This window comes from Canis lupus, chromosome X (assembly GCF_003254725.2).
Source record: "Canis lupus dingo isolate Sandy chromosome X, ASM325472v2, whole genome shotgun sequence".
Classification (NCBI taxonomy): Eukaryota; Metazoa; Chordata; class Mammalia; order Carnivora; family Canidae; genus Canis; species Canis lupus.
Window position 1 is genome coordinate 121057943 of NC_064281.1, and position 11372 is coordinate 121069314.

General features: G+C 39.0%; 1 protein-coding gene across 2 annotated transcripts in view; it reads right to left on the bottom strand.

Annotated features, from left to right (window-relative positions):
- GABRA3 (gamma-aminobutyric acid type A receptor subunit alpha3) overlaps positions 1–11021 on the bottom strand; it is a 309468-nt gene extending 298447 nt beyond the window's left edge. The window contains exon 1 of one of the 2 annotated variants that reach the window (XM_025460685.3): positions 10876–11021. The gene's annotated coding sequence lies outside the window, so the exon portion shown is untranslated. Of the gene's footprint in view, positions 1–10359; positions 10569–10875 lie in introns of those variants that run through there. The other variant, XM_025460684.3, reaches the window with a different exon arrangement.
- Between the last annotated feature and the right edge of the window lie 351 nt (positions 11022–11372).

The following is an 11372-nucleotide window of genomic DNA, read 5'->3' on the forward strand; positions in this document are numbered from 1 at the left end:
TCTATCGTAAAACAGCAGAATACACATCCTTTTCAAGTACACGTGGAACATGCTCCAGAATAGATCGCATACTAGCCCACAAAACAAACCACAACAAATTCAAGAAGTTCGAATTCATACCATGAATCTTTTCTGACCACAATGCTATGTAACTAGAAGTCAACCACAAGAAAAAAATCTGGAAAGACCACAGATACATGGAGGTTAAATGACATGCTACTAAACAATGAATGAGTCAACCAGGAAATCAAAGAAGAAATAAAAATACATGGAAACAAATGTAAATGAAAACACAGTGGTCCAAAACTTCTGAGATGCAACAAAAGCAGTTCTAAGAGGGAAGTTTATAGCAATACAGACCTACCTCAAGAAGCCAGAAAAATCTCAAACAACCTAACCTTATACCTAAATGAGTAAGAAAAAGAACAAAATCCAAAGCCAGCAGCAGGAAGGAAATGATAAAGATTGGAGCAGAAATAAATGAATGGATACTGAAAAATAAAATAAAAAAATAGAAGAGATCAAGAAACAAGAAGTTGGTTCTTTCAAGAAAATCAACAAAACTGATAAACCTCTAGCCAGAATTATCAAGAAAAAAAGTGAAAGGACTCAAACAAAATCACAAATGACAGAGAAGAAATAATAAACACCACCACAGAAATAAACAGTCATAAGAGAATATTATGAAAAACTATATGCCAACAAATTGGACAACCTAAAAGAAATGGTTAAATTCCTAGTAACATAAACTACCAAAACTTAAAAGGGAAGAAATAGAAAAATTGAACAGAACATTAACCAGCAAAGAAATTAAGTTGATAATCAAAAAACTCCCAACAAACAAAAGTCCAGGACCAGATGGCTTCACAGGCAGATTCTATCAACTATTTAAAGAAGATTTAATACCTATTCTTAAACTACTGCAAAATATAGGAAAGGAAAGAAAACTTGCAAATTATTCCATGAGGGTAACATTACCCTGACACCAAAATCAGGTAAAGACACCACTAAAAAAGAGAACTTACAAGCCAATGTCCCGATCAACATACAGGCAAATATATGTAGTAATCTGCTCATTGTTTTAGATGCTTCTCTGAGTTTCTAAATACTTCAGAGTATTCAAAACTTTAAAAAAGAAACATAAAATAAATGTATAAATGATAAATTTATAATAATAAATTTGAGCAAAATGAAGAAATAGAAATTAAAATTATAAATAGCAAATTTCCTGTATACCAGCCATAATAAATTAGCAGAAATAATGAAAGATCCCTTTCACAAAATTAAAAGCATAACATAAATCTTACTATTATACACTCTATAGAGATAGATATATAGAGGGTCAGATTCCACCCAGCTGGTAAGTAGAAGAGCTGAGGTAATAAAAATTATTTTAAAGCTACAAAATATTTAAACTTTGTAACTAGGACAGAAAGAGTCAGGCTACAAAATATGGAAATTAAATAAATCCCAAAGAGAATCCACTATATATATAACAATTTATATATATTAAATGTGGCATCACAGAACAGTGGAAAAGGATTAATTATTCAGTATTTGTTACTGTGAAAACATTGAAAGGGAAAACAATTTAGAAAATTATGTCGTATCACACACCAAAATAAATTCCAAAAGGATTAAACAATTAAATGTAAGCAATAAAAATGAAAAAAATCCATTTAAGCACTTATCTAACTTGGGTGGGGAAAAACTTACACATGAATTCAGAAAAAAACACAAATGAGGGGATCCCTGGGTGGCTCAGTGGTTTAGCGCCTGCCTTCAGCCCAGGGCATGACCCTGGAGTCCCGGGATCAAGTCCCGCATCCGGCTTCCTGCATGGAGCCTGCTTCTCTCTCTGCCTGTGTCTCTGCCTCTCTCTGTGTCTCTCATAAATGAATAAATAAAACCTTAAAAAATACGAATGGAAAGATATATGTAATTACATAAATGTTAATTTGTGCATAAAATTTCATTTAAAACACAAACCTGGGAAATATTTTCCACATATACCAAAGAAAGGTCTAATGTCTATTAAATCTATACACTGTCCATACAAATGAATGACATGTAAGTTCTCAATAGAAAAATGTATACATGTCATGAATATATGTTCATGGGGAGGGAACAAAAGTGACCAAGAAACACAAGATAGTCTTCATACTCAGTTTAATAAAAAAACATATTAAACCAGTAAGATATCATTTTGCCTTTATTATATTTGCAGATTTTAAAAGAACAAACACCCAGTATTAGTATAGGTGTATGAGCAATGGTCTGTCTTATACAGTGAGACAACTTCACACATATATCAAGAGCCTTTAAAAATTTAATTCTTTGGTACAATAATGCCTCTTATAAAAACCCATCTTAAGAAAATCATTTATTCAACAAATATCTAGTAAGGATCTATAATGTATCAATAAATTGCTCTAGGTACTGGAAGGTACAATAGTGAATGCAAAATAAAGAAAAATCTCTGTGCTTAAGGGGCTTGCAATTTAATACAAAGATCCAGACAATAAATTAGTAAACTATCTGAACTATTAGGTTATGATACAGATCAGGGAGAAAAAGATAAAGTAGGAAAAGAGAAGAGTGAGTGTTGGAGGTGTAGGGCTTACATTTTTATGGATATTGTTATAGGAGACCTTATGGAGGTAACATTTGAATTAAAGGCCTAAAACAGGTGAGGTTCAAAGAAGCAAAGTTTTGTGCATAAAGGTATACATTGCAGGGTTATTCATGATAACTTATGATTAAAAGTAATTTAAATGACTGATAAAGGATCTGTTGAATAATGTAGGTACAACTGTACAAATGAAAATTATGAAGCCATTAAAAACTGTCTGAAGGCTGGTGAATGATATGATGAAATGCTTACAGTGTAATACCAATGGAGAAGCCAGATACGAAATAATACATGTAAGGTATGATCCCAATTATGTAAACATGGAAACACACCTGGGAGGAAGCAGAGCAAGTTGTCTTTGGACAAGGCATTTAGAGGTGATTTGTGTTTTCTCTCCATTTTAAAAATTTTCCATTATGAGGTTGTTTCATTTTATAAGTAGAAAGAATTAGAAGTAGATATTACAGTCTCAAGGAAGATTAATAAATGTACAAAGTTTTTTAAATGGTGGTGCTAATCAGCCATGTCAAGGACACTGGGTCCAGCTTTGGATATTTTATATTAAGAGTGATATTAAAAACTTAAGTATCTCCTATAGAAGATACTCAAAATATATGTCATATGAGCTCAAGAATTGGGAATATATGGACTGAAGAAAAGATGAAAAGAACAAACTCTCTTTAAACTTTTGAATGGCTAATTACAGGGCAAGGAAATGGAAATTAGTCAGCATTCCTGTTGCTCCAAGGAGCAACCAATGGGTTAGATTCAGAAGACAGATGTCAGATCAGTATAAAGAACTTGCTAACAATCACAGTTATCAGGTGGTGTTAAGCAACCTTTCCCAGAGCTATTCATACTGAAAATAAATGACCATATGTATCAGTTGATAAGACTGCCTTTATATGATTGGTAAGGACCCTGCTATTTCTGAGCTCCTCTTGTACTATTTTAAAAAGTTATTTTATGCTATGATCACTTACATAATTCCACCCCCATCCACCTCCCCTTCCCTTCCAAAAATCTATGTAATACTTGATTCCTTTTAAGAAATCATTTTTAAACAGAAAAGAATACCCTTCAAAATATACATCCTGGAGATTTTTATTCTTCTTTCTGTGTATAGTGAGGAGACATTGTGTACAAACATCAATACCTTTAAAATCATGTTTTAAGTATAAAAAATGTTTTTCTATTACCAACCAGTATTTCCCTTTACCACATCTATGTTTCACATAGGAAGAGACTGTCTGGACCACTACATTTCAGCATATGAGATAATCACCTTGCCTCTGTTCCACAGTATCCTGTACCATTTTCTTTACAGTGCCCTTAGTTCATATTATAATCAGCAGTGGTGAAAATATCACCCAGTACTCAGTTACTACAGATTTTAAAACACAGTCAGTTCTTTTCTTAGCTTTCAGAACAGTGATGATTTCAGCCATCTCAGGAATAGAACAGGAAAGGGCATTCCTGTGATCTCTTCTAAGCCCTATGAATACTTCCAACAAAATTAGCAACCTTCAGAATTCCATATAAAATCCTGAGTGTTGCTCAAATAAGTGACTGAGCCTGAACTACCAGCACTGGACCATCAGAATGTAGTAAAGAATAGAGCATAAACTATACAATCTTTCAGTGTGGTTTAGTCCAATTTTCTTCATTTTACAGTTATGGAAACAGGCTCAAACAAGTGATTGTCACAAGAAACTAAGCATCCAAACTAAGACTAGAATCTAGACTAGGCTATCTGAAATCTCATCTTCAGAGAGTTTTTTAATATCCAACTCTTCATATTTTTGTCTTATCAAGTGTGTCTTTCTCTAACTTGTTGAATGGGAAGAGTGAACATCTGGAAAGAGTGCTGACTCATTGAGAATTTCAGTTAAGCAGCACGACATATAACCTGGTTTCAAGTAAGCCTGTGTTCTTGAGGACATGAGACTAGAGGGAATCTTACCTTTCCTTACAGCACTATCATCTGCCAAACAACAGCAAAATGGATATGATCATCCAGTCTTTTAGTAAGCACTGTGAGCATCATAACGGGGAGGACTATTAGAAACTGGGTGTTGTCAGTACACAGTTTTGCTGAAAAGTCTAATAATGGTAACCCAGCCTTCCTTCTTAGAGCAGTATATTTTCCTCTCTACACTAATCACAATGTACAAGCACATAATTCAATAGTTTGTAGAATAAGGTCTATCTCAGTATCTAATTCGTGAGCCCAAACAGCAAAAACCATGTTTATTTTGCTCACCATTACATTCTCCATGTTAGTAAATGATAGGTATTCAAGAAATATTTGTCCAACTAATAGATGAGACCTCTCCTCTACTGGCTCTTTCATCATGCTGTATTCTCAAATGCTCCTTCCACACGCCTGTCCTCTCCTCTGTAGCCTTCACACAAGCTCATCTTTGTTTTCTCATATCCTAAAGCATAAGCATTCCTCAAAGAAGAGATCTTTGGATCCATTCTTTCTACTTCAAGTACTGTGTCTATATCAATGACTCCCAAATCACTCTCCAGCTGACTTATTTTGAGAGCTCCAATTCCACATTTCTTTCAACTGTACCCAGTACCTTTAGCTGGCCTGTGTGACCTCAGTCAAATCAAGTGACTCCCCGTCTCAGGATCAGTCAGGATCACCCATAAAATAAGGGAATTGCTTCTCTACTGCATATAGAAGTTCTAATTCTCCAAGCTAGCATTTAACATTATTTTACAGCCAAGCCGAATATTCCTTACATACTTTTACCATACATTTTACTCTAACATAACTAAGCTCCTCACTGTTCCTAATCCATGTCCTCTGCTTTTCTGGCCTCTTCCTAGAACAGCAAACTGTGTCTCCAAAGTTTGCCTAATCTTTGAAGCCCACTTCAAACAGCACTTCTGGGAAGCTGTCTTTGATCTCCTTGCATGCCCTTCTTTTATGTGTGTGGATTTCATTCTCCTAGAATTATAGTTGTTTATATATTTCTTCGCTCTCTTACTTGACTCTGTCATCTCAGAGGGCAGAAGCTATTCCTAAATCAGCCTGTATCTCCCACATTGCCTTTGGTTCATAGCACTTAGTAACCTTATACTGAATGGATTCAGTTTAGGCGATATCAGTCATCCTGCTTAAAAAGCCTTTAATCAGTCCCTGTGTTTCTGGAATAAACATCAAAATCCCTAAAATGTCCCACTTCAGCCACACCAGCTTTTGTTGATTTCTTAAATTCACTGTGCATCTCAAGGCCCTCATGCATGCTCTTCTCTTAATCTACAAAACTGCTCCACCCCACCATAACCTCATCCCACCCGCCCCCATGTCTCTACTCAACCTTAAGATCAGTTCCTCAAGGAAGGTTTTCTTTTTTTTGGAAGGTTTTCTTAAACCCCACACTAGATCAGTTTTTTTTCTGTTATATACTTTTATAGCCCCAACCTCATATTTTTCTTTCATAGCATTTATTACTGACTGAAATAACAGTTGTGTGAGTATCTGATTTATGGCCTCTTCCCCATCAAACTATAAGTTCCAAGCAAGCAAAGGCCATATCTGTTTTGCTCACCCTTGTATCATCTGCATGGTGCTTAATCACATCACTGAATAAATAGCTGTTGAACCACTAAATTGATGAACAACCAATTTAAAGGTAAAGATTTGGGACTTAGGGTGTATAAAATCTTTGCCTGGCTTGCTATAATTCATTTAAAATAAAATTGGGGAGATCCCTGGGTGGCTCAGCCATTTAGCGCCTGACATTGGCTCAGGGCGTGATCCTGGAGTCCCGGGATCGAGTTCCGCATCAGGCTCCCTGTGAGGAGCCTGCTTCTCTCTCTGCCTGTGTGTCTCTGCCTCTGTGTGTCTCTCTCATGAATAAATAAAATCTAAATAAAATAAAATAAAATAAAATAGGGATGCCAGGTAAACTGGCCTTATATCTATCATTAGAGATTTATAAAATAGAATAAATACTGCCTCCCAAATACTAGAAGGAAACCAAAATTACCTTTCTTTAAGGAATGTATGGCTTCAAAAGGCATAACCAACACCAAGTAACTTGTTCATTCACTTAATGAACATTTATTAAACATCTACTCTACACCACACACTAGGATAGTGGCTGTTAGTACAATAAATTGGAGTGACAATTTACTTGTAATATATATCTAAGAGGGGCATTTATAAAATCTAAAAAAAAATGTTTATGACAGTCACAACAAGTGATGCTACTTTGTAAGAATATTAAGTTCTCTGTCAAAGGAGACATTTAACCTGATGGTGAAAAATCATTTAGCAAAAATGACTTTGAAATTATAAGTGGGCCTCTTAAATTAGTGGCAGCCTAGTGCATTGCCATTCAAAGTGTGGTCTACAGATCAATGCCTGTCTGCAAACTATTATTGCCAGGCAGTAATGACCTAGGTGCAGAAATTGAGAATAAGCACTTATAAAATATTATAGCAATTTAAAAAATATTTAAGTATTTTAGTTATTTATTCATAAGAGACACACAAAGAGAGGCAGAGACATAGGCAGAGAGAGAAGCAGGCTCCGTATGGGGAACCCAATGTGGGACTCGATCCCAGGACCCCAGGATAAGGACCTGAGCCAAAGACAGCCACTCAACCACTGAGCCACCCAAGCGTTCCTAAAAATTATTTTTATGTCTATTGAATCTAGTAATAAAAATGTGGGCTTATATTTTGCCTTCTCTTTCATTTTCTAATAATTCATAATGTATTTTATTGAACTAACAGTCTATGATGGATTGAAAGATTTTTAAAAACTGGTCTTTGAACAAGGTAGTTTGAAAAGCACTGGAACAGCAGATTCAGGATTACCTGGTAATTAGTTAAAATGGAAAAATCTCAGATTATACCCCCAGACCCTATCAATCAGAATTAGCATTTTAACAAGATCACCAAGAGATTCTTTTGCATATTAAAGTTTGAGAAGCACTCCCCTAGATGATTTTGGAATCCCTAAGAACCCTGAGATTTTATAATTTACTTCAGATGGAGAATCATGGATCTGAAAAGTCCCTTGGTGATACAATCCACCTTATCATTTTTAGATGTAAAACTGAGGTCCATGGAGAAGGACTCAGGTGTCCAAGGAAACTGGCAAATTAGCAGAGCTAGGAATAGAACTCAAATTCCCTAACTCCCAGCTCAGTCCTCCACTCTAACACACTGGGTGTTCACTCCTACTCCACCCAGTCTCATTCTGCACCATCCCCTCGGTGATGTCACTGTTTCTGAGATACTTTCTGACTCAAGAATATATTCTTCTACCTTCCATATACTGTGTGAACCTTGAATCACCACTATTTCAAGTGTCTCCTTTATGCTAATTGCCCTTAATCCCTGTTGCTCAAATCTTCCCACATGCCTATTCTCTGGCTGCTATAATGGACATTCTGGAGCTTCAGAAGGACTAACACTAACTGATTCTGGTCTTTAGGGGAAAAAAGAGAGCTTCTTTGTTCCCACGAGTCCACCTGATACCAAAAAGCAAGCTTTTCCAAGGAAGACAACATACACCATTAAGACTGCTTAAGAAAGCTCAGTATGCTCAGTTTGTGACTGACAAACAAGAGAATGGGATACTGCGCCATATTAATAAAAGTCTAGCTTCCAAAATGAGGCAAGCGATGATCCTTTACTTGTGATCTTGTCATATCTGAGGCTTTGAGGGCAGAAGTATGACTGCTGTCTTCAACTATCTGAAGAGCTATTATTAAGAAGAAGCAAATTTGTTGCAGCTAGTCCCAAAGAACCAATGAATACAAGTTACAGGAAGACAGACCTTGGCTTATAATGGGGATTACTTTCTGGCAACCAGAATTGGTCAAAGATAAAAAGAGCCATCTAATGAGCTCCCTGTCACTGCAGGGAGATCAAATAGAAATCAGTCAATGAATTGAATGCTTAGGACAAATTGAAGAACTGGGTGGAGAAGTAAAGCCTAATGACCTTCCAGTTCCAAGTTTTTAATATTCTAAAATTTTCAGGACAAGGTGACTCTAAGCCCTCAGAAAATAAGAGAAAGATCTGGTCCTGAGAAAAGGCAGCCTTTGTGGATATGAGATAGACGACTGAAAAAGTGAAGTCTTTCCAGGTAGCCTTTCCAAGGAAAGAAGGCTGGCCAAGGAAGCCTTTTGGGCGGCAACTCCAGGAAACCCAGGTGAAGCTTGGGCCAGCCACTAGGCCAGCCTCTAGGCCCCCCCACTCTAAGTTCCTATTACCTTACACAAAGGCTAGGCTACTACTTTCCAAAAAAAATTCTTTTGCCAAGCAGTACCCTTCCTACTACACCTACACTTGCTTAACCAACAGAGGTGCAAAATTTTCCCCAAGGAAGCAGTAGTGCTTAACGTCAAGACTATGCATTCTAGGCCCAGGGTGCTTGTGTTTTAACTCCTAACTGGGACATTTAATTACTCTGTAACCTTAGACAAGTTACTTAACCTCTCTGTGCTTCAGTTTCCTCATCAGTAAACCAAGGATAATAATAGTATCTGCTTCATAGTGTTGGTGTAAGAATACACATTAAACCCTCAGCCTGAGATCCAAAACATACTGGGCACTCAACAATGTTAGCGATTAGTATTGATGTAATAATTACTGCCATAAGCATGGCAGTGTTGCTAACTCAGAAAGCTCCATCAAGCATCCAGATCCCTTCTCCTACCAGTTCAGAGGGGCTTACTACAACAGCTTCAGCCAATCCTCCAGACATCCAGAACCAGCTGATCCTCGATAAACCATACAATTCGCACCAGGAATGCTGGCTCCTCACCCTGCTCTAAATCCAAAAGCCACCCCTCCCCCAGTCCTCCTGCCTATGCCACCCTCGGCCACAATTAGAGGACCAGCAAACTGCGAGGCCAATTCCAGACAAACCATCAGGTGTTTCTTCCTTCTCAAGGACATAGCTGGACTTAATACCAAACCTGCCAGTGGGATGGGGTAGGGTATCTGAATCCCTGGTCTAGCCTATCTGTTCAACTACCTAGGATGGGGAGTGCGCAGGCAATGGGGCTTCCCACGGGGAAGCAAGAGAAGCCTCCCAAGTTTGTAAAGGAACTCAGGCCCAACCCCACAATGAACCCCTTAAAGGAAGGGGGGAGGTCTCAAGCTGCTTTCAAAGGAAGCAGTTATTTACAACTTTCTACTCAGTTGCATCTGGGAAAGGTAACAGGGAGAGGAGGGGAAGGGCTGCATGGTGTTCTCCCTCTTTCTCAATTCCAGCAATGAGAAACAGCTGCAGAGAAAGAGTTAAAGGAGGAAGGAAGCTCCAGCCATTACCCCATCCCCGTGCCTAGGGCTGTCTGGGGGGTCATGACTGTGCTGTCTGCTCTGGCTAGGGGACACTGGGTGGCTTTCTGCAGCAGCTGCCGGGCCCCCCAAGCAATTTGCAAGGTCAAGGCTGACCTGTTTCCAAAAAGGAACAAAACAATTCACTGACAATGAAGCAAATCACGCATACACCACATCACAACCCCCCTCCCCAAATCAGGTTTTACCCCAGTTCCTCCCTGCCCAGATGCCAACTCTGGGCTCCCACCAGCCCCACAGGGGAACCCAGGATAGCATCACAGCTGCAGAGCGTGTCTCGCCTCCCCGGCCAACCCAAGGAGACTCTCAGTACGGGGGAGAGATGCTATCGCTAAAGGAGACCTGGGCTTGGGGGAGGGGGAAGGAGGGCCAGCTATGCTCCTTACCAAGCGCCACAGTCACTTCCCCGAAGCGGAGAGAAGAGAAGGATGAATGTATTGAAACAAGTTGGAGATTGAGTCCTCACAGAGCTCGGCTTCCTCTTCTCTTTCTCTGGGTCTCTCTCCTGGTCCCTCTCGTCTCTCTGCTTTGCTCGCTAGCTTGCGCGCGCTCACGCTCTCCCTCTCCCTCTCTCTCCTCCCCCTCTCCCTCTCTCTCTCTTTCTCCCGCCTCTCCCTATCTCTTCTCTCTTCCCTCCTCCCCTCCCCCTTGCTGGCTTTAGATTCACCATTCCCTGGTGCTGAGCACGCGGCTGTGCTAGGGCTCCGGAATACAGTGCTGCAAGGCTTTGGATCTGTGGTGCTTTTAGGAAAGACTAAAGTAGTATTTTATTATTTAAGGTTTCCAGCAGAGAAATAGAGAGAAGCTCAGAGGGAAGGGGAGGAGCAGAGGAAGCAAGGGAAAGAGAAAGAGAGCAAAAGGGTAAGAGCAGTGAATAGGAGGATAAAGGAAGTATGGATTACCATGCTGATGTGTAATGCTTGCTAGCTGCTCCAAGACAGAAAACAAGCGGTCTGTCTCCCTTATATCCCTATGGGTGTGTCTTCTTAGCTCAGGCTCCAAATAAAGGTTTCACAATCCTGTCTGTTCACATTCCATCTCTACGAACAGTAATGAGCTAAAAAAAAAAATTACATCAAAGAGGTTGTCATTCCCTCTCCACTAAGAAGAAAGGGTTCAGCCACATCGATTCCCTAACGACCTAACTGCCACCTCCACCCCCCACCAAGTAGGTGTGAAACCAATTCAGAACTGTCAATTGGAGCTTCCCTCTAGGCAAAACAGACAGGCTGCAGAACCACAATGCTTTCCTTTCAAGAACCTCAGAAGGGAATATAGGTATAGGTAAGTGTGTGAGCCTCATGTGCATTTGCACATGGGGGAATGGGACGGAGAAGAGAAGGAGATTCTTTAAAATGTAGAAGAATTGTAGCAGAGGGTAAAGAGACCTAGGCTAAGA